This window comes from Meriones unguiculatus, chromosome 19, assembly GCF_030254825.1.
Source record: "Meriones unguiculatus strain TT.TT164.6M chromosome 19, Bangor_MerUng_6.1, whole genome shotgun sequence".
NCBI classification, from domain to species: Eukaryota; Metazoa; Chordata; class Mammalia; order Rodentia; family Muridae; genus Meriones; species Meriones unguiculatus.
The window spans coordinates 63774512-63798367 of NC_083366.1; the positions used below are offsets into that span (position 1 = coordinate 63774512).

A 23856-nucleotide genomic window follows, 5' to 3' on the forward strand; every position below is an offset into this window, starting at 1 on the left:
TAAGAAATGGCACATGCACAGTCTTACTGTTAAAATGAAATGAGAGAAGTGTACATTCCTATAAAAGGCCAATATAAAGAACACTACAAAACTCTGCTGAAAGAAATCACAGAAGAAAAAGCACTGGATGATAAGCCGTGTTCATGGAGAGGAAGGCTCCATACTGTCAGCTGTCCACTATCCCCAATCTGAGCTCTAGGATCTACATGATACCAGAGAATCCTCAAAAGATCGTTTTATGGACATTAACACACCACTTCCAAGGTCTATGTGGACAGGCAAAGGATCCAGAAGAGCTACCACAACAGAACAAAGGACAAGCACCAAGTAGCTCGGCTCTCCTGCAAAGCAGCGATGATGGAAAGCATTGTGACCATAAGGAATCAGGCCCAGGGAATGAAATACAGAGCCAGGGGCAGACACTATGGATACAATCATCTGGCCTGTGACAGAGGAACAAGGACAAATCAATGGAGAAGAGGGAGTATTAATGAGCAGCTGGATATTTACATGCAAAAGAGTAGAAAGAATCAGGCAGAGACCTTACACTCTTCACAGCAAAAGGAACCATTGTAGTGGAAGTTTTGGTGTCTTTAAAAACTCAGTCATGTTATGCAAACATATTTTTGTTTTAGTCCCAAGTGTGGGATTTGCGGCTGCTTCAGTTTGTCCACAGCAGCAGACTATTTGCCTCATGCAGGCTTTGAGAGGGGTGTGATCTTTGCCAGCTGCAGATAGTTTAGTCCTGGCGACTCTGAGAACCAGGAGAAAGAACTCAAAAAATGAAGGCTTCTGCTCCCCGTGCTGTTGCTGCTTTGCCCTTCTGCTGTGTTTGCTGTGGCTGGTTTGTTGCACTGCTAGATATCCTGACAACTAAGACTGGTATTCCCCACGGAACCCAATGACCCTAACCAGCAGGAAGTAGCTAAGAGGCCTACGCCCCTTCTCCCCACTGACCTTCTTTCTCTCCTACCTAGTGTTGGTAGGTTGGAAGGAATTAGGCAGGTACGGGCTGGAAGGGAGGTAGAGGTATAAGAAACCCCAATAAAATAGATTTAAAAAATATACCTACAAACCATGGCAAGTGTAAAACCAAGAAACTCCTTTAACACATGAGCGGTCTAGGTGAGCCTGAGTTTAGAGGTGACTTTAGAATTTAGTGTTATTAATGTGTGCAGAGAGGGGGTATGCATGCATGTGAGACCACAAGCATACGCCACTGGGCACACAGGCAGGGCAGGGGACAACTGTGTGGCATCAGTCTCCCCTTCCAACTTCCCATGGGCTCCTTGGACCAGCCTCAGGAAGCCAGGCTTTGCAGTGAGCATCTTTACCTGCTGAACAATCTCTCCAGCCCTGTGGAGGACTTCTTAGATGCAACCCCAAAGCCACGATTTATGAAAGAATTGGCAAGTTGGATTTTATTAAAATCTGAGACTCCTGCTCTGGAAAGGAGGATGCTGTTTTGAGAATTAAAACAACGAGCCACCAACTGAGAGACAATATTTGCAAAAACATATCTGTTAAAAGATTGGTTTCAAAATTTATAAGAATCCTTAAAACTCAACAAGAAAACAGCTCAACTTAAACGTGGGTCCTCAAGAAGAAGAGCTCTAATCGGCCAGTACACAACATCAGCACGTCACCAGAAGACAAGAATTAAAGCAAGGCCCCATAGCATGCCCGTAAGGATGACCAAAATGCAGAACACCGACAACACCAAAGATTGGTGTCACAACCACTGTGCACTGCAGCTTTGTGATTTCTCAGGAAAACAAACCCACGCTGACAGTGTGACTCCACAGTTGATCGCCCTGGTTTCCAGCCACAGGAACTGAAAACGCACACATGTTCACAGTCATAAACACTAAAATGCAGACGCAACAGCGATGCTCTCGAGGAAGTGAAAGGACCACTAAACTGTGGCACATGCAAGAAAGGGAGTGTTAGCTGGTATGGAGAGACACAGAAAACTTGAACATACCCCGTAAATGGAAAGAAGCCGGTCTGAAAAGTCTTCAGAGTGCGACTCCAACTACATGACACCCTGAAAAACACCGATCACCAGGGGTGAAGAGACGAAGCACAGAGACTGCAGGGAAATTGTTCTGTGTGATCCTACAAGGGTGGACTCACAGCATTATGGTCAAAATCCACAGGATGTAGGGGCTGGGGAGATGGCTCGCTGGTAAGCACTTGCTGTGTGAGTATGCGCACCTGAGCTTGGATCACAGGGCGCATGTAAAGCCAGACACAGTAGCATATCTGTAACCCCAGCATTCCTACAGTAAGATGGGAGGTGTGCACAGGAGTCTTCAGGAGCTTGCTGGCCTGGTATAGTCAGTGGTGAACCAGAGGCCTTGTCTGCAAGGGAGGCAGTGAGGACCAACACCTGAGGCTGTCCTCTAACCCACCAGCACTCATATACACACGTACATACACATAAACACACACTACATACACACACACCATACATACAAGACACATATACACCACATACACACCACACACATAGCATACACACACAAACACACATACATATACATCACACATATACCACACACATGTTGAGAGAATATCGTGTGTATTGTGTAGTGTATGGATGCAACACCTGTCAATAAAAATTCTGATGTCCTATAGCTTAGGCAGGAAATAAGAGATGGGACATCCGGGAGGCAGAAAGGATTCAGAGAGCCAAGTGCAGAAGATTCATCAGGCAAGAGGGAGGACAGATGAACAGTCCCTGAGCAGAGGTAACCAGCCACATGGCAGAATGCAGGTTAGGAAAAAATGGGTTATTTTAAGTTATGAGTTAGTCAGAGAAGAGCCTAGCTATATGGCCTAGGTATTTGTAAATAATATTTTGAGTCCCACAAGTCTTTATTCCAGGAGCTTGGAGCTGGGAGGAAAAAACCCACAACACACAGGGGTTGGGTTTTTTTTTTCTCATACAAACACACACACACACACACAGGCTTTTTAAAAATAGGATATATAATAAAAAGACTGGCTTCTACGGGCTGGAGATGTGGCTCAGTGGTTAAGAAGACTGGCTGCTTTTCCAGAGGACCTGGGTTCAATCCCCAGCACCCACATGGCAGCTCACAACTACCTGTGACTCTAGTCCCAGGAGAATTCAACACCCTTTTCTGACCTCCATGGGACCAGACTCGCATGTGGTGCACAGACACACACGCAGGCAACACAGCCACGCACATAAAATCATAAAAAATAATTTTAAACAAGGAAGGCTTGCTTCCAAAACAAACTACAAACACTGTTAATGTTAAAACGCCCGTACTGATACATCAACGGCCACAAATGTAAGATTCTATAAGGAAACAGAGCGATGCGCAGTGTAGGGGAGGTATACGGGAACTTTGTTCTTCTTGCTTAGTCATTCTGTAAATTCAAAACCAGTCTAAAACTTGTCTATTAAGAATCACACTGGGCCTGGCAGCACTGACCACCAACCTCAGCTACACAGGAGGCTGAAGCAGGAGAATGGCAAATTTAAGTTTAAGATCAGCCTGGGTAGCTTAGTGAAACTTTGTCTCAAAAGTAAAAACCTTAAGAGAGAGCTAGGGATACAGCTTAATACCGAAGCACTTACCTAGAGTGTGCAAGGCTCGAGGCTCAATTCCCAGCACTGGGAGAGGAGGGAAGGGTGGGGTGGGGAGGGAAAGGAGGGAAGGGCAGGAAGAAAGGGAAGAAAAAGGATTCTGTGTGCCCACCTGCGAGCCATCAGCGGGAAGTGTGGGAGGCGCAGGGGAGCTTTCCTGAAGGAGGGGAAGTCCCTGCTGGGGTAAGAGGAGAGGAGGCTGGCCTGGAGTCCTGGGTACCATCACAGGCAGACGTACCACTGTGACACCTGGGTGCCCCGAGGGCCTGCACCAGGCACACAGCACATGATAGCACTCTGCGGTGGCTCCCTCCAGCCCAGACAGACTCCAACTGCAGCGTATGGAGGGCTGTGGGCAGGTTGGCAAACAGCACACAAAATATCCAGTTCTCACTAAGTGTGGAAAGTCCCCGAGGTAGAAATAAGGAAGGTAGAAATGTGGGCAACAGGCAGGGAATTGGGGCTCAGAGGGGCAAGGAAGCAGGGGAGTCTGGCTAGCCTCAGCCCAAAGCTGGGGTCCTTTAGTACTTGTTCATGCACTTATTTATCTAGGGTATATGCATGTGTCTGGAGAAAGTAATCCACTCTTCTTTTCTCCTAATCCACGTAAGTGCTCTAATTTACAGGAACTAAGGGAGGAAAAGCCCCCACCACCACCACCAGAGCCTCGCCGGCCCATCAGCTTCCACAGAAGGAATCCTGTCGTTGCTCTGAGGTCACCCACTCTTCCCAGGCACAGCCAGAGCACAAAGCTGCAAGTTAACCACTCCTCGGAGGCACTGACACATGCCTACAGCCGGGACTCGGCTTCCCACGCAGCCTGCAAGGGTCCTGAGAACATTCACTCCTTGGGCCTAGCCACTCTGGGCCATCAGATAGAACAGAGCCTTGTTCCTGGGCGTACAGGGGTGCTGGGATGTGAACCCAGAGTGTCCGCTGCCTGCCTGGTCCTGAAAATGTGACAGAGATTCCATCCACTAGACAACATATAGGGTGCCACATTCTTCTTCCAGAAGAGCAGGTCTCCTGGACCCCAGCTGAGGTGGCTGCGCCACACAGCCCATGCTGCAGGAAAGGGCTATGGGGGCGTCACAGAAGCAGCTCCGGGTGCCACAGTAGAGCTCCCACAGGTGGAAATCACGGGTGTGCTGTTCTAGAAAGCTCTGTCCACCCTCAGGTCCTGCTCCTTTCTTCTCAGGTCAAGTGCCTGGTGCCAAAGCCTCCAGATGACAGCAACCTCCCTCAGGGCCTCAGACCTAGACAATGCTGGTAGAGTCCTTGCACAGCCCCTGGTCACTGCACCATACATACAGGTAATACACACCGAGCAAACACACCCACCCCACATATCACACATAAAAATAACATATACACATACACACACCACACTTCTAAATAGAAATATACCACACAAAATACACACCTATGTACACATAAAGTAGACACCATGCAAATACCCCCTACACACCACACATACTACGCTCACATGTTGTGTTCTGTCTGAGCAGAACACAACATACATGATATATACAACACATGCATACACCATGTACACAGACATCAGGCACATGCATACATATGTACATACCAGGGCTCTGCCCTGATCAGGTCAAGCTGTCAGGTGGAGCAGCACAGGGCGCCGAGTCCCTGGCCTCAAGGTCTTCCCTATCCACAATAAAGAGTTGGGCTGCAGCTGATGACCAGAGCTAGCAATTTAATTTGTGTCAGATAAGCAGGGGAGCATGGGAACTGGGTGACCCAGTGACTCTCAGCACCCTGGACTGAAAGCAGCCTCTAGGGAGCCACCCACTCCAACTGGCCTGCCTGATGGCTCCAAACCTGGCCCACGGGAAAGGAGGCGCCTAACATTGAGAGGCCAGCATGGCCCAGGCTGGGGACAGGGTGCCCAAGATGACAGCAGGCAAGCAATGGCTGCTGCGGGCACGCGAATTCACAGAGAGACTAGCTATTAAACCTGGACTGCTGTGCCGCCTCGTGCTCTGCAGGCAGGCTCAAGCCAGAGTTAGCAGAGCGCCCTATGTGAGCCTGCCCTGTGAAGCTCAGAAACTGGACTAACACCAAGGATGCTGGCTTCTTGTTTCATGAGCTTCACCTCAACGGACCGAGACTATGTTCTCATGAGCATCCTCTAAGCACCAGGCCTCTGTGGCCAGCCGCACACACCTGCAAAGAACACATACAGGGTGATAGACAGTCAGCCACACCCAACCTCTCTGCGCTGAGGAGATGGCTCAGTAGGTGACATGCCTGTCATGCAAACGTGAGAACCTGAGTTGGGATCTCCAGTACAAACATGAAAACCAGACACGGAAGGGCACATCTGTGACTTCAGTGCTGGGAAGCAGAGAGGTAGATCCTGGAGGTTTGCAGGCAGAAATGGTGCGTTCCAGACCAATGAGACCCTGTCTCAAAGACTAAGGTGAGGAGAGATAAGGACACCTCACAGCAGCCACTGAGCTACACACACACACATGCACACACCTGCTCAAGCGATGTAGGCCTCTCGCATGGATGATGCTGTGTGCCTGGCACACTCAGAAAGGCCCATGCACACGGCACAAAAGCGTCACCAAGCTATTCTAGAGCTGGATGTTATGTTACATATTAACATGGACAGAAAAATCTTCCCTGAGTCTCAGAATCCTCAATTTCACAAAGCTCACACAAACCCTCAGAAGTTCTCAGACAGGTGGTGGCACACCTGTAATGCCAGGACTCAGGGGGCAGAGGCAGGCAGATCTCTGTGTTCGAGGCTAATCTGATCTACAGAGAGAGTTCCAGGACAGCCAGGGCTGCACAGAGAAACCCTGTCTTGAAAAAACAAACAAAAAACCAGCAGTTCGCCATGGCCGTTTCTGGAGGAAAGTGATCCTACTGACATGGCTGCTCATGTTTCAGCCTCGGGTCACCTGCGTCCAGGTGGAGTAGCCACCCAGAACGTTCTAGCATCTGCAAGCAATGACTTAGCCTCTTGAAGTATTCAAATAGCTGCTCAGAATTGTGGAGAGCCACTAAGGCCTCAACACCCAGAAGCAGCCAAGTACTGGAGGGCATGACTGGGAGGTACTCAGCACAGCCCACACCTGTGGGCAGCTGTTGGCATCTGTAAGCACGTGGGAACCTGCCCACCAGTGACCATCCCGTATCTGTAAGTACCCGAGCGTCTGTGCGTTATCATGCCATCTTGGCAGGTGTGGATTCCCTGCTGGAAGTCAGTCTAGCACCTCAAGGCCTAAGGAAGCTTCAGTTCCCCCGCAGAGCCACACAGGCGCCATCTCTGGGTAAAGAAGTAGTGCTTAGCATGGCCAGAACGGACTCACTTGTTACCCTCAGCCTGTGGCAAGGCCAAGCACTAGGGTCCCCAGGCACACACTGGGGTGGAAGAATGCAGCTAGGGACAGGATGGTCTACTGCTCTGCCTACGGTCTCTGCTCTTAGGGCAGAGGGAGGATCCATGGCTGGGGCAGAGCCCTTAGCTCCCAGTCCCTGGGGATGGGGGTAGGGTTGGGTAGGATATGACACAAAGCAGGCAGTAGGCTAAAGTACTCTCAGGGCTGAGGTCACAGTGGAAAAGGGGCACGGCGTGTCAAAAGAGCCACCTCTCCTCAGCCTGCAGGATCAAGGGGCCTGCGGCCAACAGCAGTGGGACAAGGAGCTACTCTACCACCAGCATCTAGAAACTCCTCTAGAAGGAGCCAGACAATAGACCCACAGGCTGATTTCCTTGCTTACTTTGTTTCTCTTTTTTGTTTTGTTTGTTTCAATTTTAGTTTTTTGAAACACAGTCTAAGTAGCCCAGGTTGACCGCAAATTCACCTCAATCTTTCTGTGTCTGCGTGTTGAACAGGTGTGCACCACTTACTTTCGAACTATGAAAGTGTTAGGATGAAAGTGTTAGGTCTCAAACTCAGGACAAATGTCTGAGGTTCCTACTAGCATAGCAAAGTGGGCGCTGCCCACCCTCTCTTAGCCTCTCAGCCAGTTTGCAGAGACATCCTGACGGGCATACCCCAACCCTACCCTGAACTCTCCAACCCAGGAGCCATTTTGGCTACACCAGTCTCTTGGGCTCTGGGTTCAGTCTGTACCTTTCCAGATGCCTCTGGCTGTGTGCTCCTTCTATCTACACTAAACCTTCTCCTTAAGACTCATCTGGGAACATCATGACCTCCTTCATGGTTTCATTCAAAAAGTAACATGACTGATGGAAAGTAGAAACGTACTTGGGGGAAAGAACCATAGCCTTTTAAACCCTTCACTTTCTTTCTTTAAAATAATTTATTTCTTTTTATTTTATGTGCATTGGTGTTCTGCCTTTGTGTCTGTGGTTCCCTGGAACTGCAGCTGTAGACAGTTGTGAGTGGCAATGTGGGTGCTGGGAACAGCAGCCGGTGCTCTTAACCGCTGAGCCACCTCTCTCCTGCCCCAAACCCTTCACTTTCAAAAATAAAATTTTAGTATTGAAATATTAAATTTAAATATTTAAAAATTTGAACCTATTTTAACTAATTAATAGCAGCTGTCACCCTACTAATAAATACAGCCAGTCATTTAATGTTACATTGTAAACATTTCCCCCAGTCATTAAACCTGCTGTAAACACACTGCTGGCAACTGGATAATTTCCCATTGTGTGCGCACACAGCCATCTATTTAATCACCCCTCAGCTCTATCATTCCACAGCAGAGGAGCCTTGAGTTATCAGATGAATATTCACAACTGTCTTTGTATGTACTCTAACCCAGCTCTGTAGATTCTTTAGATCTTCCAGATATAGGGCAGGGTTTCTTTAAAAATCTGAAGCAGGCTCCAGAGCATCTATTCCAGCGGTTTCTAAGGAAACCAATTGTATGCAGATGTAGAGCAAATATCTCTTCCCAGAAGCTTTGGGAATTAAAGCCTTCTCTGTAGATGAAACCCTCAGAGACAGCAAACAAGCCTGACTGGGGAGCAAACGCAGTCCAAGGTCCTCTTAACAGAGATAAGGACTCTAGGCAAGGGAGGTGAGCTTACTCTCCACAGCCTCAGGCAAGGGATAGACCCAGGACACAGCTGTGCCCTGTGGTCCCCACAGTCAGGAGACTTCGGAGGGTGAGCTTTGTGCCTCATCTTGATGGAATTTTCTACCACTCATTCTTTGACCTTTTTTTTATGAAGCTCTAAGAGATGAGGAACACAAAGATTAGTAGAGACCTGGACGGTGGGAGCCCCTCCCCAGAACAGGCCTCCCCATGGGTCCTGGCCCTGACTTCCAGAAGTGTAGCCTCAGGACTGGAGGTGGCACGGGGAGAGGACTGGGCCATTTGGTGGCCCATTCCACTGGAAGGTGGTCAGTCAGGAACCTGGACATCAGGGTAGCAGTGGGCTTCTCGAGGGGGGATGGGAAACAGCTAGTGAACAGAGAGCTTCCACGTATGGACATGGCCAGGCCTCTGCAACCCTGTGAGGCCCAGGAAGGCTCTCACCTTTTGCAGCCTCCCTGATTGTGAGGGGGACATGGCTTCACCCTTTGGGCCAGGAGCAGGTGGCTGACGGCAGGTGAGACACCTAGCCACACCTCAGGCAATTAGTGCAGAGGGACTGAGGATGAGCAGATATACACACTCCACAGGCAGAAGAACAAGGTCTTCTGACTCTGGTCCTGAGTCCCGGCCACCAGCAGGGCTCTCAGGGACTGCCTTGCCTGACGTGAACACTGCGGCCCATGGGCTGTAGCACGCTGCTGAAGCTTCACCAGGAACCTACCTACCATGTGAGGAGCGAAGCAGCAAGCACAATCTCTCCTCACGGGTCAGCGTCAGCGCCGAATCCCTGGAGTGAGCGGAGTACTCAGGCGGGGCAGGCACAAAGGCATGGCACTGAGGTCGCCCACCCTGTGGGGTCTCACAGGCCACTATCACAAACCTCCCCAGGAATGAGAAAAGGAAACCCCAGGACCAGAGAAGCCGGGAGTGACCGGTGGTTAAGGGCACTCGTTCTTGCAGAGGACATGGGTTAGACTCCTAGCACCCACAAAAAGGCTCACAACCATTTGTTATCTCCATTTACAAGAATTCTGAAACCTTCTTCTGACCTCTGTGAACACTTGGCATACATGTGGTATGTAAATATATGGGCAGGTAAAACATTCATACATATAAAGTAAAATGATAAATAATTGGGTATTTTTAAATCAGAAGATGCTCCAGCAGAACCCCTCAGGCTGGGTACCATCACAAGGTGACAGAACTGGGGTTTCCCAGCATGCAAACACTCTGAGCTAACCTGGTGAGGGCTGAAGCCAAGGTTTTGACAGTGGACCTCTGGGTAAGGACCCAAATGTTCAGAAGTAGAGATGCCAGGGCCATGGGAGGTGAAGGAGATGGAAACAAGAACAAGGTGAGGGGTCCCAGTGGTTCCTGTGTCCCCAAGTCCGGAGCTCCAACATCAATGCAAGCATTCAAGCAGAGAGAAGCCAGGGTCACAGGGAGCGAGATGTACCCAGAGCAGAGCAAGGAGTTGCAGCAATTCCTATGTCCCATAATCCGGGGCCCCAACACCACGGCAGACAAGGCACACACTCAGGACAGGCTACTTGCAAGTGCCCCAGCAGGGCTGAAGGTAGGGGCCACACCACAATGCTATGGCTGTAGCTAGGCAGACATCGGCAGCTCACCAATACTGTCTGCCTGAGGTCTGGGACGTTATGAGACAGAAGGTGAATTCTGTTACAGTGATTTCCTTCAGAGAAGTAGCTCAAAGTTAGGAACGCTAGGCCAGAAGAGGTGGCAAGGACCCTGGTCCTCACAGCTGCTAACCTACTGTACAGTGCCAGTTTCACACTTGCTAAAAGGGGAGCTCGGACCAAATGCTCCCAAGACAGCTACTCCCCATCCCCCACTCAAGCATCTTGTTCAGAGGGTGCAGGCTTTGGGCACTGTGGCATGGTAAACTTTCACCTGAAGGAGAGCGCAGCCAAACCAAACTGTCCTACCACATGAGACCCCACAGATCCACGGAGTTAACTCTCTCCCTCCTATAAAGTGAGATGTAGAAGAAACTGTGAAGGGGAAAATGCACCCAGGCCCATACACTGTCGTTACGGCCGCCGTCAGGAGGCCAGAGAGGTCAGAGAGTGTGGACGGTGGGTCCATGACTCCGCATCTCAGCAGATCAGAGGTGTGTGCTGACGTCACCATGCTATCTGCCAAATGACACTGGAGCCCTCCCCCGGCGAAAAGCAGCTAACCACCTGGCTGGCCTAAGGTGGCCCCAGGGGCTGTCATGCTGTCATACAGGTGTGTTGGGCTACTGGGGAGAAGCAGCCCCTCAAAGTCAAGGGGGTCCTCAGACCCAGCCCACACTGCTGTCTCACCTTCCAGAGATAGCAGAGAGCACCAGCACGACCTAGCCTCCAGGGTGGTGGTAGCAGAAGGGCCAGTGAAGAGGGCTGCAGAGCGAGCAAGCCCAGCACGGGCAGGGATGTGGATGCTGGCTCCTATCCTGGCGACATGGGGTGGGAACATTCAGGGAAACTGAGGGCCATGCATACAGCTTTTCTACAACTCTAATCTTAAAAGTGCACAGAAGGTACACAACAGCGAGGACTGACGTCCGACCTAGCTGGTCGAGGGCCTGCTTAGCATGCCCTTGGGTTACATCCCCAAAACCCCTTAAACAGGGCCTGGTGGCGCCTGCCTTTAAATCTCAGCTTCTGGGAAATAAAGGCAGAAGGGCCAGAAAACAAAAATTCAATGTCATCTTCAGCTATAGAGCAAGTTCAAGGCCAGCCTGGACTACATGAAACTTAGTCTCGGGGGAAGGGCAGAAAGTGGGTAGGATTTAAAAACAAACAAAACAAAACAAACAAGCAAGTTTTGACCTCTCAGCAGGCAGGGCACAAAGAAGACATGCCATGAACAGGTGGAGGCAGCTAGCCCAGACAAAGTGCTCTTCCTGAATGACACTCACACTGAACCTGCTGATTCTGCTGTCATCAGAAAACATTAGGACTGTGGGTAGAATGCCCAGCTCTGGGGGAAGAGGGATTTAAATGTGAATAAACGGCCACACTAGGTGGCTGCAGAATAAAACTACAGCAACAGAGAGATCGAAAGTTCAGCTGCCCAGGGTGAAGCAAAATCAGTATGGCCTGTGGCCACCTGACGAGCTGAGGCGCTGCAACCTTCGGCTCTACACCGTTAGCTCCTGTTTCTGTGGCAGACACGCCTGCCACACACACTGAAGTGGCCAGGCCCAGGTCTCCCCTGGGCAGCACCTCGGGGGCTGAAGACGAGAAGGAGTGCTTTGGGTGGGCTCTGGCCTGCCACTGGGTGCCGGTGTGTTTAGCTGAAAAAAGCTGTCGCAACTCGGGGTGCTCCCGGCAACTCGGGGTGCTCCCGGCATCTGCAGGCTGGAGACCAGAAGTACATATGCTACAGCGCACAGGCCAGTCCCAACCCCCAAACAGTCTCTAGTCCAGAATGTCAACAGCACAAAACTGAGCAGCTCTTGTCTACCACAGGCCTCATTTCTCTAGAGGGCATCCCCTGGGGGGCAGTTTCAGTCGTTAGTAAGTTTCTCAACTTGAACACAGATTCTTCTGTTTAAAGCTGCTGTCCCCATGACTGAACCTGCTCTCAGTACAGGTCAGACAGTGTGGGAGGAAACAAAAGATCCAGGGGCACGAGACACAATGCAGGAGTCTCGGCCCTGGGGTCCAGGGCCCTCAAAAGCAGCTTCATGCTCTTACTATCCTAGGAGATCCACAAGTTGCCAGGGACATCCCTGATGGAACATACATTCCATTAGGCCACTCCCAGTCCTGCCTTCAGGGCCTCATTAAGCGTTAAGTTCAAGAGGTGAAAGGGGAGAGACATCACTCAAGCCGGCTATGTTCTTGTGACACTCTGAGTTAGTTAGTTAGTTGCCTTGCTTCGTGTCTAGAGTTGGGAAGGGCTGCATCTGGCCGGGGCAGTCGACAGAGCCTTCCTTCTGTCTCTCCTGCTTCCTTCCTTCCTTTTTAGATTTTTTTATCTTATTTTTAAAATCACATTTGTATGTCTATGCCTGGATGTGGGAACGTCCATGAGTACAGATGGCCACAGAGTCCAGAAGATGGTGGTGGAGGTCCTGGACCTGGAGTTCTAAGCAGCTGTGAATTGCAGACATGGGTGCTGGGTACTGACAGTGGAGTCCTCTGCTACAGCAGGACAGGTTCTCAACTGCTGAGCAAACGCTTCAGTCTCCAGGCAATCATTTCTCAGAGCTCCAGACTAGAGCTCCAGGGCTGACACCATGCATACCCAGAACTGTCACCTTCCCAGCTGTGGCTCAGCAGTGGGAGTGACAGAGCTCAAATACAAGACTGCTACCGGGCCACAGGAAGCTGCCAAAGACATTTCCAAACTGCTGGATCAGATCCAACCCAGACAGCACAATGCCAAGGCCCGATCAAGGTCCCCAACAGGCAGGGGACAGGCCAGGGAGGGCAGCAGGCATCAGTAAGAGAAGGACTCTGAGAGACCAAAGGTCAGTTATCCAGAGCCTGGGGTAAGTGGGTCACATGGTGACCCCGTACCACGAGAACCTCAATGCCAATGGCAGCTACCATCTCCACTCTCCAAAGAACACTGGTGGGCTCACGGCAGGAGCAGGGCCTGGCAGGATGGAGGAGGAGACACCTGCCTGGTGGACCTTTCTACCTCAGAGGCATTATCTAACGCTCCCCTGAGCGACTCTATCATTCAAACCTGGGCTGTCAGCTCTCACCCCAGGAAACGTGGCTAGCTAGATGGACAGACAGACAAGAAGCCAAGTCACAGCTGTGCCTCCTGACTCTGAGCACGGCCTCTGCAGGCTCTCTGTGCCCTGCTGAGGTTCAGGGACCACTGCACATAATGTGTAAGTCACCAGGGCGCTCCCAGGGGTAGCAGGGAAATCTCACAGACTGCCCTCTGGCCCGTGGTTTTGCCAGCACAAGCAGTGGGGCCATGATTCAGGGATTCCGGTTGGCCGGTTTCTTCCGAGCAGCCTCACGTCCAGGGCCGGATGGCACCAGAGGTGCCCAGAGCTGCATGCAGAGCACGTGCAGGAAAGGCTGCTCCTGGGGCGGTCCTCCAGCACCTGTCACAGGCAGCTGGTGGAGGCTCTCAGGGCTCCGCACACTGTTAGGCACTCACGGGGATGAGTCCTCACGCTTAGGAGAAGGAGTGTCAGTGGGGAAGGGTGTGCTGTGTGACCTGCTTCGTGTGAGAACATGGGGTTCCCCCACTCCCCACATCCCTTCCTCAATATGTTCATCTACAGGACACACCAGCCCCCCTTCCCCAAAAATTACAGATTCTGGATTGTCCCAGGACGGCAAGGGTCTGGGAACTCCAGTTCAGTCGCTCCCGTAGGGAAACAGGGCCTGAGTTCCGGGTCAGCGTTTGTTCTCCCTCCAGCCAGCCCATCAGCTAGGGGGCAGGACTCACAGGAAAGGTCCCCCTGCCCCACAGCAGGGCCTTGCAGCCAACCTGCATTCCCACGAGCACCTCCCACCTGCCCTGCATGCCTGTCTAGGTGTCACAGAGATGCACACAGTGGCCTCAATGGAGTTTCCCAAGGGGAAGGTGGATGGACAGGCAGCATCACCGAGCCACAGGGGCCTTCAGCCTGAGTGTTTCTGTCTGCTCCTGAAGCCACCACCACCACACTGCCGGAGTCCTGAGCTTGGGTCTCTGCTACAGCCTGGCAGCCCAGGGCTGGGGGTGGGGCTCACTCATCAGTCCTTACTCACATTCTCAGACCTGCCTGAGTGCTGGCCTGTGCCCGGCCCGGTGTTGTGAATAAGAACACGTGGGTCTTAGATTCTCTCTCAGGGCTAGCCATCCTGCACACCACACATGCTCTGTCCCTAACGCACACTCGGGTCTTCATCCTGGAAGGAGCATCAGAAGAGGTGAGAAAGAATGGAGACTCTACTCCAGCCCAGGGCTTGGAATGGCCTCACTTTCCTAGACTTCCTGTAGGGTCCTTGGGTCACTGAACACCACCCCCCACCAAAAAAACCAGCACCTTCAGTCTAGGCCTGCCCCTGTAGGGTCTCTGCAGCCCCTCTGGCCAACACACTCAGTGGATCTGCCTAGTTCTGACTCCAGGCGCTCACACACACACACACACACACACACCGAGAACATTCCTGACGTCCTCTTCCTTGCCGGATAGGACCCCGCACTCAGCCCTGGGTTTCCTGTCACTTCCTGGCGGGTGGAGGGGCACTAGTGCCGGGACCTGAGGCAGACACCCGAGCGGCACACGGTGCTCTGCTGTTCCGACCCAGGCAACCTGACCCCACTAAGCGTTGGTTGGCTTGTGCACCTGATGGGAGGAACCCAGCAAGCTCTCAAGGCAGCCTGTGCCCTGGTGAGGGAGGCCACACATTGCCTGCATGGAGCAGCTGGCACAGCTCCAAAACACCACCAGCCTAAGCCATGGGGGTTTGCCAACATGGCGTCAGCCACAAAAGCAGCCCCTGGGAGGAGGAGGAGGAGGAGATAGGGAAGGAGATGGACACAGGAGGAGAGAGTCCAACACATACAAAAATGCATCTGGTCAGGGACTCAGCAAAGCTTATGGGAAAAAGGAAGATGGCAGCCCTGTTTCAAAGGAATGCGGGCATGTACCGTGCACCCAGCATCTGGGCGTGCCATACCAGATCACGCATAAAACCCAGCAGGGGTAGGGGCAGTGGACCCTGCACATGTGTGATTCCGAGAATCCAGTTACCACATGTAAGGGGACTATGAGAATACGCAGAGAGGCCACAGAGTATTCATCTAGAGTACACAAGGCCCTGGGCCCAATGTCCAACACTGAAGGAAAAAACAAAACAAAACAAAAACAAACAACAAAAACCCAGAAACCCGGGCACCCTGAATGAATGACGTACAGAAGCGCCGCCCTCAAAATATCGAGAAACAAACTGAGGAAGCCAAAGACACCACAAAACACTGATGACAGGACTGAAGAAGATGCAAATGAATGGACAGAGATGCAGTGCCCGCGGTCAGAAGCCCCAAGTCTGTCAAGAGTGCAGCGTGCAACCTACACACACTGCCATCCCTGTCAACATCCAGCTGCCCCCCAACCTCCTTATTTTTCACTTTTACAGAAATGTAGCAGTCAACCCTCACATTTACGTGAAATTGTAAGGGGTGAAATGCTTGGTCCCAAATATCCAAAATAATTCTGAAAAAAAAAAAATGTGGTGGTGGAGATGAAGCATAAAGGCTCACGCTTCTAATTTTAAACCATACTACAAACCCACAGTATTTAAAACCATGTGGCACTGGCCTAAGGACAGACGTAAATATCTAGGGAACAGAATTGACTGAGCAGAAATAAACCTTGTGTCTACAAATGATTTTAACAAGGGAGGACATTCAATAGGGCAAAAGTGATCAAAAACACTGTGGGGAGCTGAGCATGATGACGCACATGTATAATCCCAGCACTCGGGAAGCTGAGTCACAGGGACCTTGAGTTTGAGGAGAGACTAGGCTGCACAGCAAGACTAAAAACACAGACAGCTGGGGCAGGGGCGATGGCCACAAGGACCTGAGTTCTGATCCCCAGTGCCCACGTGAAAACAACAAAGCCCACAGCGCCATGTTGCTCCTGTAATCCTAGTGTTTGGTGAGATGCCAACAGCAGGGTCCGTGGGGCTGGCTAGCCACACAATCTTGTCAAGTGAGGGAGCTCCAGGGCAATGAGAGAGCCTGTCTAAGGAAGGAGGGAGGGAGGGAAGGAGGGAAGGGAAGGGAGGGAGGGAAAGAGGGAAGGGAGGGAGGGAGAGAGGAAAGGAGGGAGGGAGGGAAGGAGGGAAGGAAGGAAGGAAGGGAGAGAGGGAAGGAGGGAGGGAGGGAGAGGGAGGGAAGAAAGGAAGCAGGAGAAAGAAAGAAAGAAAGAAAGAAAGAAAGAAAGAAAGAATAACGAAAGAGAAAAGTAGAGTGACTGAAGAAATTACTCAACAGCACCCTCTGGCCTCCACATTCACACTTGCATATGTGTGTGCAAACACACAAATATGTACAAAAGTATGACTCACACAAGCGTAAGGCAATGTGTCCAAGTAACTATGTCACGAAACTCAAAAACCAAGAACCAAAAACTTTTCTTCCTTTAGGTATCCACCTTAGGATTTCACCACAGCAGGGAACACAGCATGAAAAAAAAAAAAAAAAAAAAGAAGAACCCAAGATCCTACCTCACACAATGCATCAAATACCTAAAGATGCTTGCCGCCACCACCAAAGTTGATGATCTGAGTTCAATCCCCAGGACCCATATGGTGGATGAAGAGAACTGACTCCTCAAGTTGCCCTCTGACCACCTCTTCCTCTCTCTCTCTCTCTCTCTCTCTCTCTCTCTCTCACATACACACACACACACACACACACACATACACACACACTGTAGTATGTGCCCTCCTACCACACAAATAAATAAATGACATTTTAAAAAAGTTAAAGCCAAGCCTGGTGGTGCACGCTTTTGATTCCAGCACTCAGGAAGCAGAGCCAGATGGATCTCTGTGAGTTCTAAGCTAGCCTTGTCTGCAGAGCAAGTTCCAGGCCAGTGAGGACCGCACAATGAGACTCTTGTCTCAAAAACAAACAAAACCAACAACAGCTAATAAAATAAGAGACTTTTAGGCCTCGGTCTACAAGCTGAGGGCCAGGAAGGTGGCTTAGCGGCTAAGTGGTGCCAGCTGCCAAGCCTGAAAATGTGAGTTGAATTCCTGGCCCCAAATGGCAGAAAGAACAGCACCAGTTCTCACAAGGTTTCCTCTGACATGTTTTCACATGTACATGACGGTGTGCATGTATGCATGCACATACACATACATGCGTGAGCACACACTCACAGCATACACACTGACATGTACAAGATGGTGGCGCGTGCGCTTGTGCACACACACACACAAAATACGTAATAACTGTGTTTTTTTTTTAAATAAAGAGTTGAAAGTATAAAATCCTTCGAAGAAATCGCTAGAGTAAACCTTGTAACAATTGACTTGACAGGAAACTCTCAAGACACGAACAAGAAATGTAAGTAAACCAAATCTTATTAACCTTAAAAAAAAAAAACTTTTATGCACCAATGGATGATTATCAAGAACATGAAAAGTTAAGGCAGGGAAATAGGGGGAAAAAAACCAACCTTTGCAAATCATGTATCTGATAAAGGTGTGATTGCTGGAACATTCAAAGCAGCTCTACAGCTCGGCACTGAAAAGAAACACTTCACTTTTAAAAGACAAAGGAAAGGGCAGACAAGAGGCTTGTGGGTAAAAGTACTTGCCGCCCAGCCTGGCACCTCAGTTTGATGCCCTGGACCCCTACAGTGGAAGGAGAAAACTAACTCCTGCAATGTCCTCTGACCACACACGTGCTGTTCACACAGCCCAACACACATGATAAATGAGTGACAAAAGAAAGCGGACAGTGGGGCGTGAGTGAGCGTGGCTCGGCTCTGGAGTCCATCTCCCGAACTGGGGGACAGGGACCCCTGAGTGGACCTTTCTCATGGCAAAGACCAAAACACCCGCCAGCAGAGGCCAGACGCCCAGCACCATCGATTATGAGGACAAGCCGAAACCGCCAGGCACTGCTTCACGCCCACAGCCGTGGGGATGGTTAGAATGAAAAGGCTGGAGAACAGCAAGTGCTGGTGAGGAAGGGGGCACGGGCCAAGCAGCAAATACCCTGCCAGTTACTCAAAAAGTTAAATATAGGGCTGGGGTGCAGCTCAGTGGTAACACGTGTGGTTAGTACACCCAGAAAAAAAAAACTGGAAACAGGTGTTCGAGCAAACGTTAGTGCACAAACGTGCATGGCAGCACTATTCACAGCAGCCACTGGGTCTGCCCAGCCCCGACCCAACTGACAATGAGGATGTGTGGCCCTGGCCCCTCAAGCAGGAGAGTATTATTCAGCCATAAAAAAAAAAAAAAAAAAAACAACTCAACAAACAGCAGCACATGGCACTGTGTGAATAAGTCTCAAAACTAGAAGCCAGATCCAAAATGTATGATGTCTGTCTGTGAGTCTGTCTACAAAAAGTCTCCTGAATAGGTAAATCCACAGGCCCAGGAGGGACTAGAGGATAGGCAGGGAAAGACACATGGCTACTCCACGGACAGAGGGATTACTTCCGAAGGATGAAGACGCTTAGGAGCTGGACAGGAGGAAGGGCAGTCCGCCACATCACGCGTCACTGATCTCTTCTTCGAGTGCTGCGGAGGGAGGTAAACCGTGTGCTTTAAAATGGTTTCTTCACGCCGGCTGACTCTCACCTCTGTCTTTTCAGAAGGACCAGAGACTGGCTGCTCCACTTGCCTGAGACCTCCAGGTCTCGGGGTTTGAGATGACAGTCAAGCAGGCTCGAGTTCCAGATGGATTTTTCTGTTTTTTCAAACTCAGGGGTGTTGGCAGGGTCCCACTGGAGCAGTCCAGTGCCACCAACCCACAAAGCTGAGAGTGGATGTCACCAGCAGGAAAGGAGGGACACAAAGGGGAGAGAGAGTCCCTGCCTGAGAGGACACAGTGAGGCCCAGCTGGAGCTGTTCAGGTGGCCACCTGGGGAAAGGACCCCTCCACAGCCAGCACAACCTGTGGGCCTCCAGCTGAGCGCACACCGCACCACATTGCCATGTCCATGGACTCGTGGTTATCAGCATCCAGCGCCTGCTCAGACAGTGAACCACAAGCTCAAGCAAGGTACCGCCTCCTTGCCACACCCTCCTAGAGGCCAGCACATCTACCTGCCCAGGCTCACAGTCAGGGAAGCCACAGGGAACAGAGACTCACGGCCCCTGGGCCAGCGCTGAGGAAGGAGTTCACACTGTGACCCGGCAGCGTACCTTCCACTCACGGTCTGAATGGAGACCACACGGAATGAGGCTCGCGTAGTCCCACGGGCACTCAGCATGGCCTACATATGGTAAGCATCTGCATCCCTTTTGCCACCATCATGGTTTCAGGCCCCAGCTAGTAGACTTGTTTCACCCACACCAAAACTTGAGAAGTTAGTGGATTTCTGCGGGGTACTCCACCATGCAGTGTTAGACAGTGGCCTGGTTCCAACAGCAATCCTTTCGTTCTTTCTAAATAAGAGCCTGGCAAATGCAAGGTACTATCAGGAAATAGTGGAAGGGAAGAGGAGAAGAACAGGGCCTAGGATGGCAGGGTTGGCACTTGGTATCCCAGATCTTGGGCCATCTGTAGTTATGCCTGATGCCCAACTGGCCCCAAACAAGTGTGGGCTGCAATCCTGTGCCTGTACCATGCCTGTTGCCAGCCAAATATTTCTAGTTTAAAATTTAAAAAAAAAAAAAAAAGCAAACCTCATGGAGATTAGGACGAGGTTCACACCAAGCTGCTTCCTTCCAGACATCTGCCCCTTTTGGGAAATACCATCAGGATTCCTTATTTCCTGGATGTGGAATGGACATTCCTTCCACTTTTCCTAAAACTTTGCAAACTCACATAGGGAGAATTCCTTGTCTTAAAATAATGAGTTAGGTGCAGAGGTTAAGAATATATGCTGCTCTTGTAGAGGGAGAACCAGGTTTCAATGCCCAGCACCCACACGGCAGTTCATAATCATCTATGATTCCAGTTCCAGGGAATATGACACCCCATTCTGTTCACCATAGGTACCAGGCATGCATACAGTACACATACGTACATGCAAACAAACCTTTCATACATATAAAATAAATAAACCTAAAAAGATGAATTGTTACAAAATGAATAAACTATAATTAATAAAAAATATTGATTTTAAAAATTGCATTGTTGTTCCTAAACACATCTGAATGCTGTCTTCCCCACAGTCAGCATCGAGGTCTCTGAGAGCCCAAACCCCTCTTAGCCATACCTCCTGCTTGCAGGCCTCAAATTCTGCTGGCCAGCAACAGAGCTGGCATGCTGAGCCCTGCCACAAGCCCCGTTCCATGTCTCCAGGTGCCCCAAACGCAATCTGCTCCAAGGACCTTAAGGCTAAGTGGAGACAGCGAAAACCCACCCAGGACGTCCCAGTCTGGGGGAACTGAACACAGAAACAGAGCCCCAGGCAGAGGGACAAACAGACATGATCCATATCCCCAGGAGCCCAATGCTCTCGCTGAAATGGTGGCTCCTGGCCCCCACCTCCCAACAGCAGCCACCAGGATTCTGGCAAAACCTGCCTCAAGGAGCATAGTACAAGCCTGTAACTGCAGCACCCAGGAGGCTGAGGCAGGAGGATAAAGACTGCAAAGTTGACCTAGGCTACACACGAGAGCCTGTCTCAAAAAAGGAGGAGGGAAGGAAGGAAGGAAGGAAGGAAGGAAGGAAGGAAGGAAGGAAGGAAGGAAGGAAGGAAGGAAGGAAGGAAGGGAGGGAAAAAGAAAAACAAACAAACAAACAAACCCTCCAAGCCTGCTCCTGCCACTACTTGGCCAGAGCCTCTGCTGCTGCCAACCACTCCCAGCACGCCCCTGCCCTGCACCCCCAAACAGCACGCTCCCTGCGCATACCTCAGTCCCCTCGTTCCTGACCTCCTTGCCTTCTTTCCTACTTCTTTGCTCCCACACACTCACTTGCCACTCGGGGACAAGGCACCCCACCCCCCGGGTGAGGCAAGTCCATCTGCAAGTCTAAACCACATGCAAGAGCTCAGTAACAGGCAAATGGTCCGCCCGGCCACCCCCAGAGGTCTCACTGCCATCTCTGAGTCCTTCCTAGAACCCAGAACAGATATTTACCGAGAAACAGTGAAACTTCTGTCGCTAAAGTCACCTGCACGTCGTTGAAGCTTCCTGAAGTTGCTTTTATTGGCAGGGCCGCCGAGGAAGCTTCTGATAGAGTGACCGCCCGTGAGAGGGTCACAGGGTCGGTTTAAGAATGTCGGGTGGATTCAGGCAACCATCCCCGCCTGCCTCCCAGAGGTCAGAAATTCCTCCAAGCGAGTCGGCGACCAGCGAGAGGCAGGGTCTTCCAGCACGGGGCAGGCAGGAGTGCTGGGTGCGCAGTCTACCCACTGACAGAGAAGAGCAGCACATGCAAGGACTGCAGGTTTAGACCCCAGGGTCACAGTTAAGACCCAAGGCCTTACAAGAGTAGGACTTCTAAAAAAGGACAGGTTCCCAAGGCCCCTGAAGGGCTCCAGGCCCTTTCCAAAGGGACCAGACATGACACCTGGCAACGGGCCTCCGGCTGCTTCCTACAAGGTCTTGCCTTCAAATCCATCCCTTCTAAATCCTACTCCAAGGCAGCACCACAGGGACCTCAGGAAAGCAGAGGGAGTATCAGACATGGCCAAGACGGGATTAGATGAAGTTTCTTGCAGTAGCTTAGGGAGAGGCTGTCTCTGACAGCCTACACGTGTCAGGGACAGAAGAGAAAGGATCCTTCCCCATGCTCCCCACTCCCCACCACCCTCTCCAAGAAATGCCTCTTCACCTCATCCCATGCCATTAGGACTGTCCCAAAGAAATTGCCTGCAAGGGTGCTGTGGATCTTAGTGCCTGCCCCCCCAACCCCCGCCCCAAGAGGCAAACTCACCATGGAATCAAGCATAGGCTTAAGAAAGCAGCTGTCCCAAGCAAGTTCTAGACCACGGAAACAGCCAAGAGCCTACGCTCCACAGCTGTAAGCACCAGTGACTTAAGAGAGCTTCATTCCAAGCCTCCCCAGAGCGAGGCTTGCTGGAAATGTGTAATGTGACGCCAGGTAGAACAAACTGAGCCTTTCTGGTTACTGTGGGGTTTTTGTGTTTTGTTTCAAGACAAGGTTTCTCTGTATAGCCCTGGCTGTCCTGGAACTCACTCTGTAGACCAGGCTGGCCTCGAACTCAGAGACCCACCTGCCTCCCCTTCCCAAGGGCTGAGATTAAAGGCGTGTGTCACTACCGCCTGGCTACTGTGTTTATTTTTATGGTTACTGTGTATGGCAAGCTACAATACTGCTCCATTTTGGAGAATGATACAAAGTTTCCTTTTAGAAGAGATGTTTGCCAGGGTAAGGAATCCAGTGCTGTGTGGGATCTGGAAACAGGAAAAGTACATCAAGAAGGGAAACCTGGCTCAAGAAGTCTGAGTGAAGTGTGGCGCTCAGTCCCTCATACTGAGCCAAAGCTCCTACCTTTGGCTCCTGTTTCAAAGCTGGCAGAGCCAAGTAAGTCACTTAGGAGCAGTGAGGTGGAAGGTATGTCTAACAGAAGTCTACCTTCACTTGTTATTGGTGTTTGGGTATTTTTTTAAAATTACTTTTAAATTTTACTTTGGGGGGGAGGTCATGTCATGGTGTACATGCGTAGGTCAGAGGAGAGCTTACATCTACCATGTGGATCCTCAGAATAACACTGGGCTCCACAGGCTTGGCAGCAAGTGCCTTTATCTGCCGAAGCATCTTACCAGAGCTTGTTGCTACTTTTGAGACCGGGTCTCATATACCTGAGGCTGACCTCAAACAAGGATGGCCTTGAACTCTTGATATTCCTGCCTTCACCTTCCGGGAGCTTGGATTATAGGCATGCTCTACCACTTCTGGGAGATACCATTTTAAAAATTTCTTCAATGCTTCTTATTTCCTCAAGATCAAAAGTGTAAAAGCATACAAGGTGTTCAAATGTGAGGTAAAATGTAAACGCTGAGGGAAATGCCATTCAGGTGCGACCCAGCTCTGAAGAGAACCATCAGGGTCTTCCAAGAATGCCTGGAAGGTGAGACCACATGCCTCCCAGGCTACAGGAGCAGGAAGAAGCCCAGGCTCTTCCCTGTCTGCCTCCCTCAGGCCCCAACCCTTGACCCTGCACAAAGCCAGCCAGAGGTCTAGACCCACTCAGGGAAGAGGCACCACTCAGAAAGCACTTGAGCATAAGAAAACACCTGCCTCGAGTGATGCCTGTCACAGTCCAGAGCCCCAAATAGGTGTAAATACGTCTGTGCTAATCCACTGTCTGTCTCAGATCAAATCAAAATCCTCAGATAAATAGTAAGGTGACCAGGTCTCCAAAAACAAAACGAAAACAACATCAAAGCTCTTCTAGTATGAAGACTGACCACTGATCTCACCTCCTCCCTTTCTCTGCCTGGGCAGCAGCCTAGCTGACAGGTACCCAGGGGTGTTACAGGCCCTGGATTGAGACATGAAAAAGGGGTTTCCACCACTCTTGAGGCTACTCGGGTCCAGATTCCCAG

At 50.8% G+C, this 23856-nt stretch overlaps 1 protein-coding gene across 2 annotated transcripts in view; it reads right to left on the bottom strand.

The window, feature by feature from the left end:
- The window catches only part of Phf2 (PHD finger protein 2), a 66752-nt gene that overhangs the window by 41314 nt on the left and 1582 nt on the right, over window positions 1-23856 (bottom strand). The window contains exon 1 of one of the 2 annotated variants that reach the window (XM_060372745.1): window positions 18967-19120. The exons of the other annotated variant lie outside the window; for it this stretch is intronic. The gene's annotated coding sequence lies outside the window, so the exon portion shown is untranslated. Of the gene's footprint in view, window positions 1-18966; window positions 19121-23856 lie in introns of those variants that run through there. 2 annotated transcript variants of the gene reach the window in all.